The sequence below is a fragment of the Saimiri boliviensis genome, chromosome 9 (assembly GCF_048565385.1).
Source record: "Saimiri boliviensis isolate mSaiBol1 chromosome 9, mSaiBol1.pri, whole genome shotgun sequence".
Taxonomy (NCBI): domain Eukaryota; kingdom Metazoa; phylum Chordata; class Mammalia; order Primates; family Cebidae; genus Saimiri; species Saimiri boliviensis.
The window spans coordinates 16,209,051-16,228,820 of NC_133457.1; the positions used below are offsets into that span (position 1 = coordinate 16,209,051).

The 19,770-nt window shown below is 36.2% G+C and overlaps 1 protein-coding gene across 50 annotated transcripts in view; it reads left to right on the top strand.

Moving 5' to 3' along the window:
• Positions 1–19,770, top strand: part of MBNL1 (muscleblind like splicing regulator 1) — a 211,944-nt gene that overhangs the window by 90,212 nt on the left and 101,962 nt on the right. For 2 of the 50 annotated variants that reach the window (XM_074405519.1, XM_074405516.1), the window contains exon 2: positions 661–1,537. The exons of 47 other annotated variants lie outside the window; for them this stretch is intronic. The gene's annotated coding sequence lies outside the window, so the exon portion shown is untranslated. The remainder of the gene's footprint in view (positions 1–660; positions 1,538–19,770) is intronic. One more of the 50 variants, XM_074405517.1, reaches the window with a different exon arrangement.

The window sequence follows — 19,770 nt, forward strand, 5'->3', positions numbered from 1 at the left end:
CTTAGTAGCACTTGTTTATAGCTGTTTAATATTATTCAGTGGGCTCTGCAAGGTGAGTTCTTGGAGGCTTGTGAGTAGTTAAAAGAGCTGTGGATAGTGGTTAACAAGCTACCAGCATCTCCTTGGAAAACATAATATTACGAAGCAGAGATTCAGGAGAATCTAAGACAGTGAGTTTATCTGGCAATGCATCAAAACTAAATTAGTTGGCCAGATGAGGTGGCTCATGCCTGTAATCCCAGCATTTTGGGAGGCCGAGGCAAGTGGGTCACTTGAGGTCAGGAGTTCGAGAGCAGCCTGGCCAACACGGTGAAACCGCATCTCTACTAAAAATACAAATATTAGCTGGGCATGGTGGCACATGCCAGTAGTTCCAGCTACTCAGAAGGCTGGAGGCAGGAGAATTGCTCGAACCCAGGAGGTGGAGGTTGCAGTGAGCTGAGGTTGCACCATTGTACTCCAGTTTGGGCAACAGAGTGAGACTCTGTCTCAAACAAACAAAACAAACAAACAAAAAAACAAACTAACTTAGTCGTATTGTCTGTTCTTCCTCTTCCTTATCGTTTTTCTTTCTTCCATCTTTTGCTCTTCTCATGTGTCTGCACTCCTTATCTACTTGCCTCTCCTTCTTTGTCTTCTTCTCTTACTGTATTCCTTCAGTGTGCCTCATCTGATCATAATGGAAAGTGATGCATTTGATAAAATATGTATCATACTTATTTAAAACAATTTTAATTATTTCTCAATTTAAAAATCAGTTATTTAACCTTCTCTTTGTCTTTGCATTTTCTCCTCTAATTCCCAATAATGTTGCCTTATAATTTCTGCTGCCTTGTGGATCAGCACCCAGGGATATTTTTTTGGATTTGTAAATTAACGATTGTGATGACAAGATATAGTATTTTTATATCACTTATTAGATTTTGAATCTTAAATGCAATAGGTATGCTATAATATATATTCCTTACTTTTCTTTCTAGAACTAAATCTCCATACCCACCTCATCCATGTTTTTGGCTTACGTGTGGGGGTGCTAGAATGGCCTATCTCCATGTATTTTGTTGCATTTCTCCATTGCTTCTTGTGTTCTGGCGGGAATCTTGGTGATTCTTTTCAAGCACTACCTGAGCTCTGTGCCAGTTGTTCCTCTTCTCCCAGGGTCTTGTGCTGTGTGGTCATGTCTCCACTTCCTCAGCCCTATCCGTTGGCAGAACGGTGGGTTCTGTGATGGCTGCCTCTAAACCCTTGTGAGAGCGGGGAACATTCCTTCCCCTGCTGCTACAGTTGAGCACCATGCTGGGTACCATGTTGCCCTCTACACTTGCTTTCAGTTGTTAAGGCTTCCCAAGCTTTGGCTATGGCTCAGTAATCCTGCTGTCAAAACCCTGAAACTTTCCTAGCCTGGACACTCAGTGGTAGCAGCAGGTGTTGGGATTTCTCCAAGCCTCTAAGACTCTGGGTGGAAGATAATGGCTGTTTGACATAGACCTCAGGAGTTTTCAAAGCACCGAGAAACCTCTCCAGAAGATATGTAAAGGTAAGATTCTGATTTCTCTAGGAAGTTGTTCTAGAAGCTAAAAGCAAAACAAAACGAGACCTGTAGCTATGGATTTTAATGTAAGCTAGTAGTTAGATAATGTCCTTGGGGAATTCTGTGTTTCATAGATAGAACCAAAATATGAGTCTTAGATTAGGGAACTACTTATTAAAAACACTTAACAGGAATTTTTTGTGAGATTCACGTTAGTTTTATTTATATTAAATCTGGCATGGAACAGATTTTTAAATATTTATTTCATTTTTTTGATTCAGGATTTGTGAAGCACTTTTTCACAATCTGCATTGTTTAGTAAAAGAAATCTTGTTGAGAATTAAAATGGTTAAGGATAAAATAGAAGCTATCTTTTCAAATGTCGATGTTTTATTTACCTCTGTGTTAATATTTAAAACCAAAAACATTAAATGAATATATTTTCAAGCTGAAATTCCTGAATCCATTATTAATTCAAAGGAATTAGAGCAGTTCAGATCTTAGTAGTGCTAAGGATGCATTATTGTCCTTTGTCAAAAGTTCCTGCTTAGTATTCTAAATACAGTGATTTCTTTTAATGCTTTATTTTTAGTTTTTAAAAGGGGATTATTCCACTTGCCTCTACTCTTTGGGAAAAAAAATAACTACATATAGATACAAATAACGTGGATGAAGGATATATATGGAGAGGTGATGGGGGTGTGTGTGTGTATGAGGGGTAGGGGAGAGAGACCAGCAGAATCTTAAGTGAACAACACGAAACACCTCTTCAGTGTTACGACTTTTGTGGCAGCTGTTACTTAGCGTTCCCCTCCTTTTTTTCTTTAACATTGCCTCTATTTTCAGATATTTATCTGTGAAGTGATATTAAGACACCTCTTCTCATATGAGATCATTGTTGGCCGTACTGTCAGTTCAGGTCTTTTTTTTAACCTGTTTGTTTTCTTTTCATTATGAACAGTATTCCTTAATTGACTTCCCCTCATTGAAATTAAGGCTGCTAGCTTACTACAACATTGAAACCCTTTCATTTCAATGGCCAAAAATGCAACTTAATTTTTAAAAATAAAACACAAAAATGTTTACTAATAGCTGAACAAAATGAAAAATATAAATCTTTGATAGTTTTTGAAGATGCTTTTTATAGTAAGCTTTATTTTTATTGACATTTCATTTAACACTATTTCAGAGTAGTTCTGTGCTGTAAGATGAGCAAAAGAACAGATATCCTAAATCTCAAAGAACTTTTTCTTTCATCTTCTTCTTCTGAGTAGGGCATAAGGTTTCAGGTTCCCCAGTGTTAACATATAACATTGTATCTCTTGAGATTTTACCTATAAATACAGGAAAAGGAGATAAGGCCAGGCATGGTTGCTTATCCCTGTAATCTCAGCAATTTGGGACATCAAGACAGGAGGATTACTTGAGGCCAGAAGTTTAAGATCAGCCTGGGCAATATAGCAATATACTGTCTCTTCAACAATAAACAAAGAAACAACAATAACAAACTGGGCATGGTGGCAGGCACCTGTAGTCCTAGTTACTCAGGAGACTGAGGAAGGAGTGTTGCTTGAGCCCAGGAGGTTGAGGCTGCAGGCATCACTGCACTCCAGCCTGGGCAATAGAGTAAGACTTTGTGTCAAAAAGAAAAAGAGGAGAGAATATTAACACGCAAAAATGTACATGTGTTGTATATTTGACACATTTTTAAGATTGTAATGGTGATGACTGAGTTTTTTCCTTCCAAGTTCAGTTTTTGTTTTTTATTTAAGTAAAATGTGAAAATATAGCCTTATTTTTCAGAAAATATTAAAAATAGTGGAAGTTTGGAGATTTTTAATTCTTTGTAAGTCCAAGCTGAGATGTAGCTCCAACTGACAGGATCTGTTCACTATACATACTTATAAGTTTGGAAAATATCAGCAGTCACCTGCAACTAAACTCACAAGCATAAATTTTCTGGAAGGATAGAATCTTATTCCCATAATGCCTAGCAAGATCCCAGATGTAAATAGGAAAACTCAAATGTTCCTTTGGATCCTGTGACAGCTGATAAGCACCCAGGCTGCTAACTCACTGAAGAAGAACCCAGCAGAGGGGGACTGGACAGTACCTGCTTTTACATAGCCAATGATGCCACCTAAAACAGCCAGTGCTGCATAGACAAAGCCAAGCCAGTATAAAGCCACCATTGGACCAGGGTCCTTCTGTATTGTTCTCTCCCAATTCTCACCAGGCAGGAGATTATAGCAGGCCTTCACCTATACCACTTTCCTGAAGGTCTGGGTGAATTGATGAGGAGACACAAACTGTAGGACGCTTATTTTTTAAAACAAAAAGATTGTTAAAGCATTTTATTCACACATGAAAATATTCAAGTTTATTCCCTCTAGACCTCAAAGTATAACTAAATGAAGTGTTTTAAAGTCTTTATAGTGCCTTAAAATGGGTCATTCTTTCATATGTAGAAACAGAAAAGTAAAATTTTCATGCTTTTATTCTTAACATTTATAGTGAGTTTACAATTTCTAAAAATGTGTGACACAGCCTCAAGCTAGTAGTTAGCATTATTTGCAAGTTGGCCTATAGAGTGCATTTTTTCTTTTCTATTTCTAGAGCTCTTAAATTCCCTTGGGACAAGAAATGAAATGAGTATAAGAATGTAAATTATGAATTCTCTTTCTTGGAAGTTCAATGTGAAGAAATAGTTTTAAGTACTTTTGGAGTGGGAATTTATAACACTTATTTCACAAAGAGTATGAGGTACTTAATCATTGAAAGTCTTAGAAGTGAGTGTTAATTCTCAAAATAAGGATTCAACCCCAATCATGATTTCTATGAACATTTCTGCTGTCACTCAGTTCATAAGACCGTATTTATCAATTCCCATTGTTTACTCTCTCCCTTCTATTCTGTTCTGTTCTTGGAGAGCATGGGAGCTGTTCATACCAGTAGACAATGAGCAGAATATTTATAATTGAGATTGAGAAATGTCAAATAGAAGCCTTTTATGATGTGATTATTTCCTTTGTTGTAATAAATAAAATTTCTTGCCTCATTTGGCATATCCATGTAGAAAATAAATTTAAAAATAAGATGTGTAGAGCAACTAAAAGAGATGACAGACATAGCAGTGAGCCCAGATAGTGACATTTTTGATACTTTAGAGGAGTTTTTTTCTTCAAAAACAAAATATTCCTGTTCATTATTTTTATGTGGAAATAAAAGCTCACTGAATCAGAATTATTCAAAATTAAAAGGATCTCTTTAGTGAATTGTAATAATATATTGATTACCTACTACCTTTGGTCCTGTTACAGTGATTATCTTATTTATTTTTCACAAAAACACCTTGAGGCAGTATTATTTCACCTTTACAAATGAAGAAACTGATAGCAAGAGAAACCAGATAACCAACCCAAGGCCTCACAGCTGGACTCAAGGATTCAAACTCAGGACTTGTGGCTCCAGAGTCCATTCATTTTTAGAGGTCCTCGTAAGTTGTAAATCTGGCAGTGAGTGCCAGTTCCCAAATCAGTCCTAACCCTTTTCATAACATGGTACCAGCAAGGGGATTGTGTCTGAACCTCCTTCCAACCCAGTTTTGGATTGCCATTCACTTACTGGCTATTTGACCTATCCTCTCTTAGCAATAATCTTACCCTGTCTAAAATATGAATAATAATATTTCCTTCTCAGGGTTTTAATGAAGATTTAATTTTATGAGACTGCCTATGCCAAGCGCTTAACACAACGGCTAGCATATGGAAAATAGCCAGTAAATTGTTGATGTTATTATGTAATGTTCCCGAGGTCACACAACTAGAAAAAGACTGAGTCAGAACTCAGGCCCAACTCTGTCTTACTGGAAAACTAAATTAGAAAAATCACACACACGCACACGCGCGCACACACACACACACACACACACACACCAAACAACAGGACCAACAAAGCAAAACTCATGCTGTTTCTGGATTACAACACTACCTCTCAACTCTAAATGTACCTTTTATGATAAGTAAATAAGGATGGGCATGTATGCTGAAGGGACAAGTAGCATAGTTTAGTGGTTTAGGGCAAACTTTCAAATTGAAGCTTCCAGTGTTTGACAGTAAGCAAGTTACTTAACCCCTCTAAGTTTCGCTGACTACATATTAAACTAAAAATAGTATCAGTCGTATTGCATTATCATGGACAATAAGTGATATTAATACATTTAAAGAGCTCTAATAAATATTGGCTTTTAGTAATTGATAGAAGTATCAATGTTTCTTTCAAAATATATTTACCTCGGAAGTAACACCACACAGCTACAACCATCTGATCTTTGACAAATCTGACGAAAACAAGCAATGGGGAAAGGATTCCCTGTTTAATAATTGGTGTTGGGGAAACTGGCTAGCCATGTGCAGAAAGGTGAAATTGGACCCCTTCCTTACACCTTACACTAAAATTAACTCCAGATGAATTAAATATTTAAACATAAGACCTAAAAGCATATAAACTCTAGAAGAAAACCTGGGCCATACCATTCAGGACATAGGTATAGGTAAGAACTTCATGACTGTAACACGAAAAGCAATGGCAACAAAAGCCAAAATAGACAAATGGAATCTAATTAAACTTAAGAGTTTCTGCACAGCAAAAGAAACAATCATTAGAGTGCACCAGCAACCAACAGAACAGGAACAAGTTTTTGCAAGCCTACCCATCTGACAAAGGTTTAATATCCAGAATTTACAAAGAGCTGAAGCAGAATTACATGAATAAAGCAAACAACCTCATCCAAAAGTGGGTAAAGGATATGAAGAGACACTTTTCAAAGGAGACATTTATGTGGCCAACAAACATGAAAAAAATGCTCATCCTCACAGGTCATTAGAAAAATGCAAATCAAAACTACATTGAGATACAGCTAGTGCTTGACTTACGACCACGATTGGTTCTGACAGACCGGTCGTAATACGATTTGGTTGTAAGTTGAGTAGGCTATATGTACAGTATTCTTTATCTTTCAAAATCATCGACACAGTCGAGTGTGATAACTTCATATCACGTGCGATCACATTCACTTTCTTTCCTCCTTCGTACTGCTTAATTACCTTCATTTTCATGTCGAGATTGATGGCCTTTCTTTCCTTGGCAGGCTGAGGCGCAGACAAAGACAATTTCCTCTTGGTAGACATCTTGGGAGGGGTTTGATGAAAAAATATCCAAGACACAAAACACAAATTGCTGTACCGAGTCTGGGATAACAGTTGAAATGGTGCACATGGAGTTGGTAGTGCTGCCGGAAGCTGGGTCCGCACTGTCATACGCCCAGCTGGGCAACGTTTGTGCTGCCAGACACGGAGCAGTCGTGGCTAGCGATTGTGGTCGTAAAGTCGAATGGTCATAAGTTGCATAGGTCGTAAGTCAATCAATACCTGTACCATCTTATACCAGTTAGAATGGCGACGGTTAAAAGATCTGGAGACCACAGATGCTGGAGAGGATGTGAAGAAATAGGAATACTTTTACACTGTTAGTGGGAGTGTAAATTAGTTTAACCATTGTGGAAGACAGTATGGCGATTCCTCAAGGATCTAGAAATAGAAATACCATTTGACCCAGCAATCCCATTACTTTGGGTATATACCCAAAGGATTATAAATCATTCTGTTGTAAAGACAGATGCACATGTATGTTTATTGCAGCACTGTTTGCAATAGCAAAGACCTGGAACCAACCCAAATGCCCATCAGTGATAGACTGGACAAAGAAAATGTGGCACATATACACCATGGAATACTATGCAACCTTAAAAAAGGATGAGTTCATGTCCTTTGTAGGGACGTGGATGAATCTGAAACCATCATTCTCAGCGAACTGTTACAAGAACCAAAAACCAAACACTATGTGTTCTCACTCATAGGCGGGAGTTGAACAATGAGAACACATGGACACAGGGAGGGGATCATCACACACTGGGGTCTGTCAGGGGGTGGGGAGGTTAGGAAGTGATAACATTGGGAGAAATGCCTGATGTAGATGACCGGGGGATGGAGGCAGCAAACCACCATGGCATGTGTGTACCTGTGCACCAATCCTGCAATATCTGCACATGTACAGCGTTTAACCTTGAATCTTAGTCACAGCAGGGACTTCTTGAATTCGTGGAGCTTAGGTATCTGGCTTCCCTTACTAGATTCTGAACTCCTTGAGGTTGAGGATGTGTATCATAATATGTATTTGCAGCTCTAGAACAGTGTCTGGGAGACAGTGGGCACTCAATGCATGTTCGACAAATAAGAGCATAAGATCCAAAAATGGCACAGAAGAACTTAAGGATCTCATGCCATCAAAGGGATTAGAAAACAAGACTGCAGTGCAGAAAGCATAGGATGTCCTGGGGATGGGGTGGGGGTGCTATGGAACTGAGGGTGCATAACCTTCGTAATGACTGTTTTAGGAACTCAGCAGAGTTGAAACTGTCAGTGTAGCCTATTCAATAACTGTAGGAATAAAGCATTCCAAACTGTTTAAAAAATGTTATAAGCAGGTGACGTGTTTAAAGAATTGAAAGCCATTGGAATCCATTTATATTTTTCATACAGTGAAAAATATTTCTGGCATTAGAAACTCAATTTGGTACCAGAGACTTGAGGAAAAGTATATTTATAAATGTGCCATTGATATATGCCCTTATAAATAGGTTATTAAAATAGGATTTTATGTTTGTAATATTATAAAATTGAAATTTGTATGTATCAACATTAAGAACTTACATGGATGATGTGGGAAGTCAGAATGGAAAAGGTGACATTTTTGGGGGGTGATTGGTATAACTTTGAGGTTTGTTTTTTTTGTTTGTTTGTTTTTTTTGTTTTTTTTTTTTGTTTTTAGACGGAGTTTCGCTCTTGTTACCCAGGCTGGAGTGCAATGGCGCGATCTTGGCTCACCGCAACCTCTGCCTCCTGGGTTCAGGCAATTCTCCTGCCTCAGCCTCCTGAGTAGCTGGGATTACAGGCACGCACCACCATGCCCAGCTGATTTTTTGTATTTTTAGTAGAGACGGAGTTTCACCATGTTGACCAGGATGGTCTCGATCTCTTGACCTCGTGATCCACCCGCCTTGGCCTCCCAAAGTGCTGGGATTACAGGCTTGAGCCACCGCGCCTGGCGAGGTTTGTTTTTAAACTATAATTTTACTCCTTGTTTGATATATTTTTCCCAGAAATATGGTGAAAACATCTTTCAGGCACAATCTAAGTTTAAAAACATGAAACAATAAAAAGAACAAAGAGAATTAACTATGCTTAGTGTTAAACCAAACACTTTATGTTGAGGCAACAAAAGAAACCACAAAGCAGAAACTCATACTTTCTTCGGACCATAACACTACTTCTGAGCCCTAACCATGCCTTCTCTGATCAATAAATCAGGATGCCATGTGTACTAATAGGAGACGTAGTAGAGTTTAGTGGTTGCCACAAGGTGATTTTAGGTAATTCTAACAGGCATTGCAATGATTTGGCCTGGTGTATTTAAGCCAGACACATTAGCACCTTGTATTAAAACGCTGGACATTGTGTGCTGACACCTGAAGGAAGGTTGTTTAGAAGATTTAAACTGAGAGTAAAACTCAAACCAAATGTTTCCATGAACATCTGTGTTTTCTTAATTTGAAAAAGGCCATGTATTACACCAGTGCTCCTATCAGTGTGGAACTTTCTGGTTTCTCAAGAACTATCTCTTAAATCAAGCACTGTGAAAGCAAAATACTAAGTCTGAAGAGAAATGGTCACTCACATGCGTACCTTATTTTGTAGAATGTAGAGTCCATTTGTGGTATTACTATTTTCAGATGGGCCTGTAAAATGGCTTCTTTTGCTGCTCTGTTCTTCCCACTCTCTCTATATACACAAATGTGCACAAAAAACACACAAGACACCCATGCTTTTGCTCTTACTGTAAAAGATTCATACTAGAATGAAATTATATGACATTAATTCTCTATATTATCTAATTCTTCACTTTCATGGCTGTTTTTGCCTGAATTTTATCTAGGTCTAGCATACCATTTGGGCATAAAAACATTGTTTTGCTTCACTTACCCTGGGAGTGGTTTTTTTTTTCTTTTTCTTAATTTTCTAATGCCTGTTTTTAGAATATTTTGGAAATTCACCATGGGAGTTTTAATGAGGTAATATGTTTGGGATATTATTGAAGCAGTATGTATTAACTAGCAAAAGTTAAACTCATCGTAAAACCCTTTACATATAAAGTAACTTAGATACCTTGAGTACCAGCTTTTCTTTTCCCAGCCCTTACCCTGGATGTGTTCTTGATAGTTTAATCTGCTTTATTTTACACCCTTAAAAGTGTAAGATGGAATGGCTTGAATAAAATCAGTCGAATCTCTCCCTGAGGAGAATTTTGTCATTAGAAATAAAAGTGTCAACATCAAGAGGGAAAATGTTTTAAATAAAGTGAGCGGTGTGTGGTAATCATCATCATTCTTGATTTCCTATGTGGCAATAGGCCTTTAATATATGCATTTTTAAGCCATCTTTCAATTTAAAAAATTACATATGGAACAAGCCAAATATTCTTCAAATACTGTTTTTATTTGGAAAGACAGCTGTATAAACTACTCTGTGTGTGTATGTGTAAAACAGTGATGATACATTAGACATAATTTGCAGAAACTACTAATTTTCACATCATTCTCAAGTAGAACTGCAAAGGTGCAGTACTGGCTTAGCTTTATGATTAAAAGCATTGGCCCTAGAGCCAGATAACATGGGCTCAATCCCTAGTTCTGCCATTTACTGGTTCTGCTACCTTGGGTAAATTACTAGACCTCTCTAAGCTTCAGAATTCTAATCTTTGTATAATGAGTTTTAATAAAAGAATAATAGGATTGCTTTGAGGATCAAATAAATTAATAAACGTAAACCACTTAGAGCAGTGTTCAATAAGCTGGATTTGTTTGTTTGTTTGTTTTTTGCTATTCTTTTTGTTTTATGTTTTGTCTCCAGCAGAAGTTGTTATTTAGCTTCCTATTTTATTAGGTAGGACTGAAGAGAATTGACAGTCTTAGGAAAACGTACAACTGTAAGTCAGTGGAAGTTTTTCCTAGTCAAGATGTCAAATGCCAGAGGTCGAATTTGTGTGGCAGGATGGGGTCTACAGTGTACAAAAGCTTGCAGATGAATGAGGCGAGACAGCTAAGCTGAAGGCAAAAAGCAACATGAAGTGATATCCTTGGGCAATGTTTGCAGTAATATAGTGTCCCTTTGGAAAACATAGAAAATGATCCTCAACTGTGTCCACCCAAAACAGATTCTGCATCTCAATGTCATAGAGTCAGAAATTTCTACCAATATCTGTTTAAATCATTTATTTATATTCCTTAAATATTCATAACTCTCACATAAATGAGGATATTAGTTTTAAAATGCAGTTTTCTTTCTTGATTTTTGCCATATTGTCCCATTATTCTGAGAAGAGCTTATTTTATGAGAATTATTTTACTGAATAAATCTACTGACTAGATGCAAGATAACCACATATTTTTCCTAGAATAATTTAAATCCAATTGCACTTATTTAGATCTTATATTACTATTTTCAGGATAGAAAAATGTGGTCCTGCACTTTTGTTTTAAAGTTTGCCTGGGCCATTTGAAGCCACCATGATCATTTACATCAAAAATGAAAATTATTTGTTGCCCAAGAGAAAAATACATCATTCTTAATTTAAAATAATAAAATAGTGAGAGTTTCATAAGCTGTTTCATTGATTTCTGACCTTGGGTTGGAAAGCTCTCATGTCTCTGTTACCTCAATAGGTATAGCAACATTGTACCAGTCTCCATTACCAAATTGTTTCAAATCAGTTTAAAACAAAAAGAATTTAAGCATGGTGGCTCACGCTTGTAATCCCAGCACTTTGGGACGCTGCAGTGGGAGGATTACTTGAGTCCAGGAGGTTGAGAGAAACCTGGGCAACATAGTAAGACCCTGTCTCTACAATTTTTTTAAAAAAACAAAAATAAATAAATGATCTATATTGTATTTATAAGGTTTAGGATTGAGAGATTGAGCTCATACTTTTTAATGTAATTATAATTTTGGAGTTATTCTGACATATTTGTAAACAAACAGTGAAAACTCATATGATAATAAGATACCCAACTATACTATATTAAAATTGCTACTTGGGAGGAGATCCCTTTAAAAAGGAAATTTCAATTCAGAGGAAAGTTTGATTTATGTTCATTATAGAACCAAAATTATTTTAAAATATTTTCCATCAATTGAAAAGTAACATGAAAAAATGAATTTTTTAAAAGCATCGACACCTTTAAAAAAATACGTATTTTTATAGAACCTCAAATTGAGTTAAAATTATACTTTTAGTCACCTTTATTAAGTTACAGTTTTTGTATCAAATGTATTTTAAATTTAGGTTTCATGTCTCTTATGCCTTCAAATAGGCCATTTTCTGCCTGTTGATCAAATATGTCAACCCTTGTAGAGTCAGGTTAGTTTATATTGAAGGCTTTCAATGTGTTTGGCAGGAAATCAGGAGCAAAGAAGACTGAAAATCATGTAAGAAAACAGTGGACAAAGCACTGGACTTGGAGTCAGTTACTTGGCTTCCTGTGACAGGTCCCCATATGATCACCGTGTTACTTTGTGTGTGTCATGTTTTCTCTGAGGCATACCCACCACCATCTTGCCTTCTTGGTTACACAAATCTAATAAAGATAATGCACAGCATGGTACTTCTTTGTAAACTGATTATTCATCTCTGTGAAGTAACTCATTTATCTGGAAAGCAATATAAATACAAGTTTAAAAATTGTGAAAAGTCAATCGTTTTATGAATTCTGCTCGAGTCCCACAACTGTATGTTGCTCTCATAAACATTAAAATTGAAAATATAATTATTGTTTTTATAAGTGTAATTGGTAGTATAAATTTTAATCTGTTTAGAATAACAATGAGGTAGGTGAAAAGACTACAGACTTTTCTTTTCCTCCAAGATGAGTCATAGATTTTAAAAATTAAGATGATATTTACTATTTAGTCTACAATTTTGAGAATAATTTCTGTTGTCCAAAGAGTTACATACCTTCCAAAAGAGAAAAGGAATGTAATGGGAGGAAAGATAGGGAACAGAAAACAAAGAAGCCTCTGCCCCTTCTGGAGAAAAATGTATTTTTAACAGATATTGGAGAATATAGAAGTTACTATATCAACAAAAAATTTTATTTGCTCAAACGGGGATAAGCTAGTGTGTATTTACTGAATAAATGAGTATGTGCTAGTGGAAATCAATGAGTGAGTGAATTAAGTGAACAAGTAAATGGATAAACTCAGTAGGTAACTCATTTTTCTTCCTGTTTATCATTTTTAGGAAACAATACTTATTTTAAAGTACTACAAATAATTGACTGAAAGAACCCTGGTGAAATTCCTCATTTTCTCTTGTGGTAATAGGCAGTTGTTACAGTACAATCATAGTCTTTTGGTTGTAATTTGTTGTTATGTAGGTCGAATTACCCTACATTCATGGAGCTTTTGAAAATCAGGAGATGAGAAAACACAAATCATAAGCAAGAGGTCAGTTAGTGCTATTCTAAAAATAAACATTGGCCCATATAATCACATCCGAAATAAAATAAGCAGAAGTGGGTTAAGAAAATTATAGTGGTTTAGAAGAATTTAGTGTGTTTACTAGCCCCATTTTCTTTTGATTTTGATAGTAATGATTATTATAGGAAGGCAGAGCACTTTGTACTTCTAACATTTAGCTGGCAGTAACAATTGCAGCAAGACACAAAGAGTATTGGATGTCTTTGGTGTAGAAAAATGCACTGGACTTGACACAATCATAGAAGGTTTTCAAGTGCTTGAGAAAAAGGTTGGGGAAGCAGGTGAAATATGACATTGGGGCTTGTTGGAAATCTTAGGACATTACAGAGCGCATAAGTCGTCTTGCTACCTCCTGGGAACAGGATGCATGCTTGCAGAAATAAACTGAGGTGGGAATTTGAAGAGAAGGGAAGAACTTTGGCTGTCTGTGAAGCAAGATCACGTTAGCTGAAGTTCTGGCTCTCAAGACCTCTCCTGGGGCCTATTTTCTAAGAATGTGCCCCTTGTGCTAAATAGAGTATATATGTACAGGCACACTGCACATGTTCGAAATACTTGAATAACAGTTCTTCAGGAGTTACTGTGTAATTAATTGTAGCTACTGCCTTTATTAGTGGTGATTCATGGGGCTAAATTTTGACTTATGTTACCTACAATGTCTTGTTTCATAGTTTGAGAAAGTACATACAAAATATTGAAAAAAATTGCAAACACCAGTGGCGTTATTTAGTAACTGGAACAACTGGAAACTTCTTACTTGTCAAATGAATAGCTGAATGTAGCATATCCATGGCATATTAAAAAATGAAAAAACAAATGGACACTGAACAGATTACTGAAATGCTAGTGTCTGACTTTTCTGAGCTGCACTACAAAAAATTTTTACTCTTGCTACTAGAGGAAATCACTCAACCAGAAATGCTGGATATAATTTCTGACTCTATTAGTCATCCTAATAAGAAGAAAGTATTTAGTTCCATTTTTTTGGATAGCAGTCCATCTTAAACAATAAAATTGCATAACCTACTCAAAGATATTTCAGGAAAATTGAGGTGTTGCTTTCAAAGAAGTAAAAAAGCATTGAAAAGTGGGCACAGTAAATGTATGTGTGTATGTGTTTTTAATGCTACTGTCTTATCACTCATTTCTCAACATATAGGTAGGAAGGTTAGCAGAAAATAACCTCAAGATTTGTAGTTTGGATGACTAAGCCTGGAGCATTGCCCTTTGCTAAGAGAAGAGATATAGCTGTTAAAATTGATGTTTCCTCTTTATTTTTAGAAAGAACATGTAATTGGTTTGGGAGGGTTAAATTTACAGAAAAACATCTGAAACTTGTTTACATAGAACTGATAGTACTGTTAGAGAAAGAAAATACCCAGAGAGAATGTACAGTAAGAAGAAGGGATCTAAAGACAAACCTTGGTGCATCTCTCTATAACCAGCAGTCAGAAAGGAGGAAAATCAAAAGAAAGTGTCAGAGACTGAGTAGATTAATACGTAGCAGGTAAATGAGGATGGCACTTTGCCAGGTCAAAAGAGAAAAAACAGGAAGTAACTAGTTATGCTACAGAGAAGACAGGAAATGAGAAAAAGTCACTCTGGCAGTGAAAAGGAAAGTAATCTTCGAAAGCAGTTGAGTAGAATTGCAAGAGGGAAGGTAGAATTCAGATTGTAAACCAGATTCCAAGAAGGTGAGTCACTAGCAAATTGGGAGATAGTGCATGAGGCCTCAACACATTTAAACAACTCTATAAAGAAATTCAGTATTAAAAGTGAGAGTTAGCTGAAGAACTAGGTACAGAAGAGATTGTTGTAGAACAGTGGGGGTTATTCCACTGCAGAATAGTGGAAGCATGTCTTTTTCACTAAGGGAAGGGGTAACAGTCAGTGCAGAGTGAAAGAATGAATGACAAATTGCTAAAAAAGGGAAATGTCAGAGAAGTTTGAGAAGAGATTTATAAAAGGTGAGTTAGAGAGGGGTTGGCTTTGAATGGAAGATGAACGAAAAACTTTCTGAGAGACAGAAATGAAAAGTGCTTAGCCAGATTCCATTTCCTAATACTACCTTCGTTTCAGTCATCCTTGGCATTTGAGTGGTTCTCTGCTTTGGATCCATACTTCTTTCTTTATTTTTTTAAAAAATATTTTATTTTAACTTTGCCATATAGGCCCACCTCTACTGAATTTCGTGAGGGCAGAGGACATGTTTTATCCATGTGTGTGTTCTAACGTATTCCAGTAACCCCCAAAGTCAGTGCTCTCAGGGGAAGAAGTTTTGTAGCCTTGCTTGTTGATCATAGTGCAAGACTGATGACTAATTAGCTACCTAGGTGAACCTCAAAGCTGTTTTCAAAACACATCCTCAATTTCTAATGAATGGGGCAGATTATTATGTATCAGACTTTTTTTTTTCTGGTTAATAAAGTTAGTGCATAACCAAACATAACTTAGAGTTCAGAAGTAGATACATCCAAAGCCAGATAAGTTGTAACTATAATTCATTGTAGTAAGTAGAAACATTTAACTGAAAAAAAAATTACGAAAAGACAAAAATTTGCAAGACAAATAGTTGTTAAATGCAATGATTTATATCAAAGAAATGAAATTTGATTATGTGATTATCTTTCGTCTATGATTCATATCGTAGGCACAAATCCCTTGATTAGAATAGTTGGATTCTATCTTCTGATTCTTACATAGCAACAATAACTCTAAGCAAAAGTTAACTAAATGTAAACGTTATCTATGCCTCTCATTTAGAAAACATGTAGTATGTTAGTGTTTGTTTTATGGTTGCTATTTTTCCTATAAGTTACAGGTTTTCAAGTTTTATTAATAAAAGGTGTGATTTCACAGTTTGAATATATTTGTCAAATCCTGACCTTTTTTGCTTGTACATAACAGGGTATAACAATTTTGAAAACACATTTTTATATGTCAATGCTTATAGGAGGTGTTTTAAGGCAGTGGGCTTGAAGTCAGACTACTAGTATTGAATTCTGGCCTCAGGAATCACTGGCTGTGCAATCAGTTACAAGTTACTATAGCTGTAGTTGTGTCATCTGTAACACTGGGTTACTTAAAATTCTTTGCTGAAATGAATTTTAAGAAATTTGATAGGCCGGGGATGGTGACTCATTCCTGTAATCCCAGCATTTTTGGGAGCTGGAGGTGGGTGAATCACCTGAGGTTGGAAGTTCAAGACCAACCTGACAAACATGCAGAAACCTCGTCTCTACTAAAAATACAAAAACTGGCTGGGTGTGGTGGTGCGTGCCTGTAATCCCAGCTACTTGGGAGGCTGAGGCAGAAGAATTGCTTGAACCCAGGAGGCAGAGGTTGCAGTGAGCTGAGATGGGGCCACTGTACTACAGCCTGGGCAACAAGAGCGAGAGACTGTCTCAAAAAACAAAAACAAAAACAAAACAAAATGAAATTTGATGAAGTGAAACACAAAAAGCATGCAAACAGGGTCTAACACGTGATAAAGCCTTATTAAATGTTAGCTACTATTATGATATTTTCAGATTATATTTTGGAGATTCAAAAGTACTTAGTAAATATGCAGTATTGCTTTAAGCACATACTTGGTCTCTACTGTTCACGTTTTTTTTTCCCCATAAATGATCCATAATCTATTTTACAAAGTAGAGTTAAATAGATATAGAAATATTATGATCTGTCTACCATTTTGTGGCTTTAGACTCAATATTATATTTGAAGTGAAAAATTGTAGCTATTTTAATTCCTAAAATATATAAAGCTATAAAATTTTTTGTTAGCCACTTGATTTTATTCCTACTGAAAATACTTGGTTTGGTGTCCTCTTTCATCTAACTACTCAGGAGTCCAAGCTTACTCTGTCTTCCTCTGACGTGTGACTTCCAAAGTGGCTGAGGCTGTGACAGAGAGAGATGGGAAAAGAACATTGGTTTCCAATAATCTCTTCTGGGAAATCAAACCACCATTTATGCTTAGTGTCCCTTGGCTAGAATAATTTGCCACCAACTTAATGCAACAGAGGCTGAAAAGGTTTCATTTTTATAGTAGTCAGGTAGAGGAAACAGTACATAGGAATTGACCAGGCCACTGGGTGATTTGTTTTCTTTTTTGTGTTTCTTTTTTTTTTTTTTTTTTGATACATGAGGGCCTGGGTGAATGGTGTGAGGTAGATGTCACTGGGTGAACTGAAGTTTAAAATAAAAATTCTACACTAGTTATCAACCCCTTCATATCTTAGGCATATTAATTACTGAAGAAGAGTCTATCTCAGTAAGTCCTAATTTTTTTTTTGCTTATAGTCCATTTTGAAAATATGGTAGACATTATAAAACACAGTACATATTAGCATGTAACCTCAAAATATGGCATGCAAATTGAGAGATTCACAAAATCTCTGCAGCCCACCCATTGTAGCCTTTCCAGAGTAAAGAGCACCTGACCTATGCTACGTGGATTGGTGAAGTATTAGAAGAGGTGAGAGAAAATCAGTATGAGCATATAATTTATCTTCTTTTTGGTGAATACTTTTAAAGAAAATTAGGACCTAATCCCCCAATTTAAGTGGAAGAGGTAATTTGGTTGCTACCTGATAGAGATTCATTGAAGGAGAAAGAAATAGACAGTAGACTAAATTGTTGAAAGTATAATCAAGAGTGAGGCATGTAATTGAGGACTGAACAATAGCTTTTATTTATGGTCTCTTACCAGTCTGTCCTATATGAAGCTTTAATGATATATGTGTTGAATTCATTTTTTAAAATGGCTGCATTGCAGAGAAGTGCTTTGCTATTAAAATATTATGTACCTTAGGAGACTGAGGTGGAAGGATCACCTGAACCCAGGAGTTTAAGACAAGCCTGGGCAACATAGCAAGACTTCATCTCTAAAAATAATTATAATAATTACAACTGAGCATGGTGGCTCCTGACTGTGGTCCCTGCTACTTGGGAGGCTGAGGCAGAAGGATCACTTGAACCTATGAGGTGGAGGCTGCAGTGAGGTATGGTGGTGTCATGGCCCTCCAGCCTGGGTGACAGAGCAAAACTTGTCTTTAAAAAAGAAAAAAAATTGCTTACTTGAGTTCGTGGATCATACAGATTAATGAAAGAACTATAAAATATTTCTACTGCTTAATTCTATATTCGGGGTCTCTTCAATTTTAAAAATAATAAGGCAAATATTTTACATTGGAGTTTTACATTCCCAATTATTTCACTCTAATTTTATAATTTTTACCACGTTAAAAAAAAACTGTACTGAAGCCTTTGGTTTATATAGAATAAAACAGGGCACATATTGTTGTATAAGAAAAGTTAATACCCTCTTAAGAGCGTTTAATCTTGTTATAGAACTATATGTTTTCAGAGATAAATACTTGTTACTTAGTGCCAGTTTTACAGATGAGGAAATTGAAATTCATTGTTTAAATGATTCCCCTTTAATATTTGCTTCTATAGAAATGTTTACCCATTTTCAGCAGTTTTCTCAGTGGATTATAATTATTTCATCAAAAGTTGAATCTCTTTACCAAACTTGGGACTACTAAAAGGCAGAAATTTCTGTTATTCATCATCATTCCTCCAGAGCTTGGTACTTTTATGCTCAATACATTGAGTGAAGGAATGAGCAAACAATTAAAAGAAAGTATGAAGGCCGGGCGCGGTGGCTCAAACCTGTAATCCCAGCACTTTGGGAGGCCCAGGCGGGTGGATCACAAGGTCAAGAGATCGAGACCATCCTGGTCAACATGGTGAAACCCCGTCTCGACTAAAAATACAAAAAATTAGCTGGGCATGGTGGTGCGTGCCTGTAATCCCAGCTACTCAGGAGGCTGAGGCAGGAGAATTGCCTGAACCCAGGAGGCGGAGGTTGCGGTGAGCCGAGATCGCGCCATTGCACTCCAGCCTGGGTAACAAGAGCGAAATTCCGTCTCAAAAAAAAAAAGTATGAAAAATAAGAAAAAGTGAGATCCAATCTCTGCCCAAATACCTGAGAGGCAAAATAGCAACATGATTAGTGCTGGGACTATAGAGCCAGGCTTCTTATCAGCTTGACTTCATACTGTCTCAGTCAACTTGGTAATTGATATTATCTATCTTATAGTGTTGTTATGATAATTAGATGACTTAGGATGCACAAATGTCTAGAACAGTGTCTGTGTCCAGTTTAATTTGGCTTTACAAATTTAAACCTACAAGGATTACATAATTGGGACATACATATATTTTAGACTAAAATAAAAATCAAAATGATTATACTTTGACATCAGTTGAATAAAATGAAGCAAAATATTTTAATCTTTGGTTTGTTACATGTACTGGAAATTGACACAATTTTCATTTTAGTTTAAGTGCATGTTATTTAAGTTTAAAATGCATTTTACAAGAGCATGGAATTAACCATATTTTTTTATGTTTTTCCATTGTCTGATGAGCATTCAATTACAAAAATGCAATTTTTTTATTAATGTGCAACAGATATGACACAGGTAGGCAAGACCATATTATTATAGTCCAAAACTTGGATGATTATACTGAATGTTAGTATTCACTTACTGTAATACTGAAGAGTCAACACTTCAAA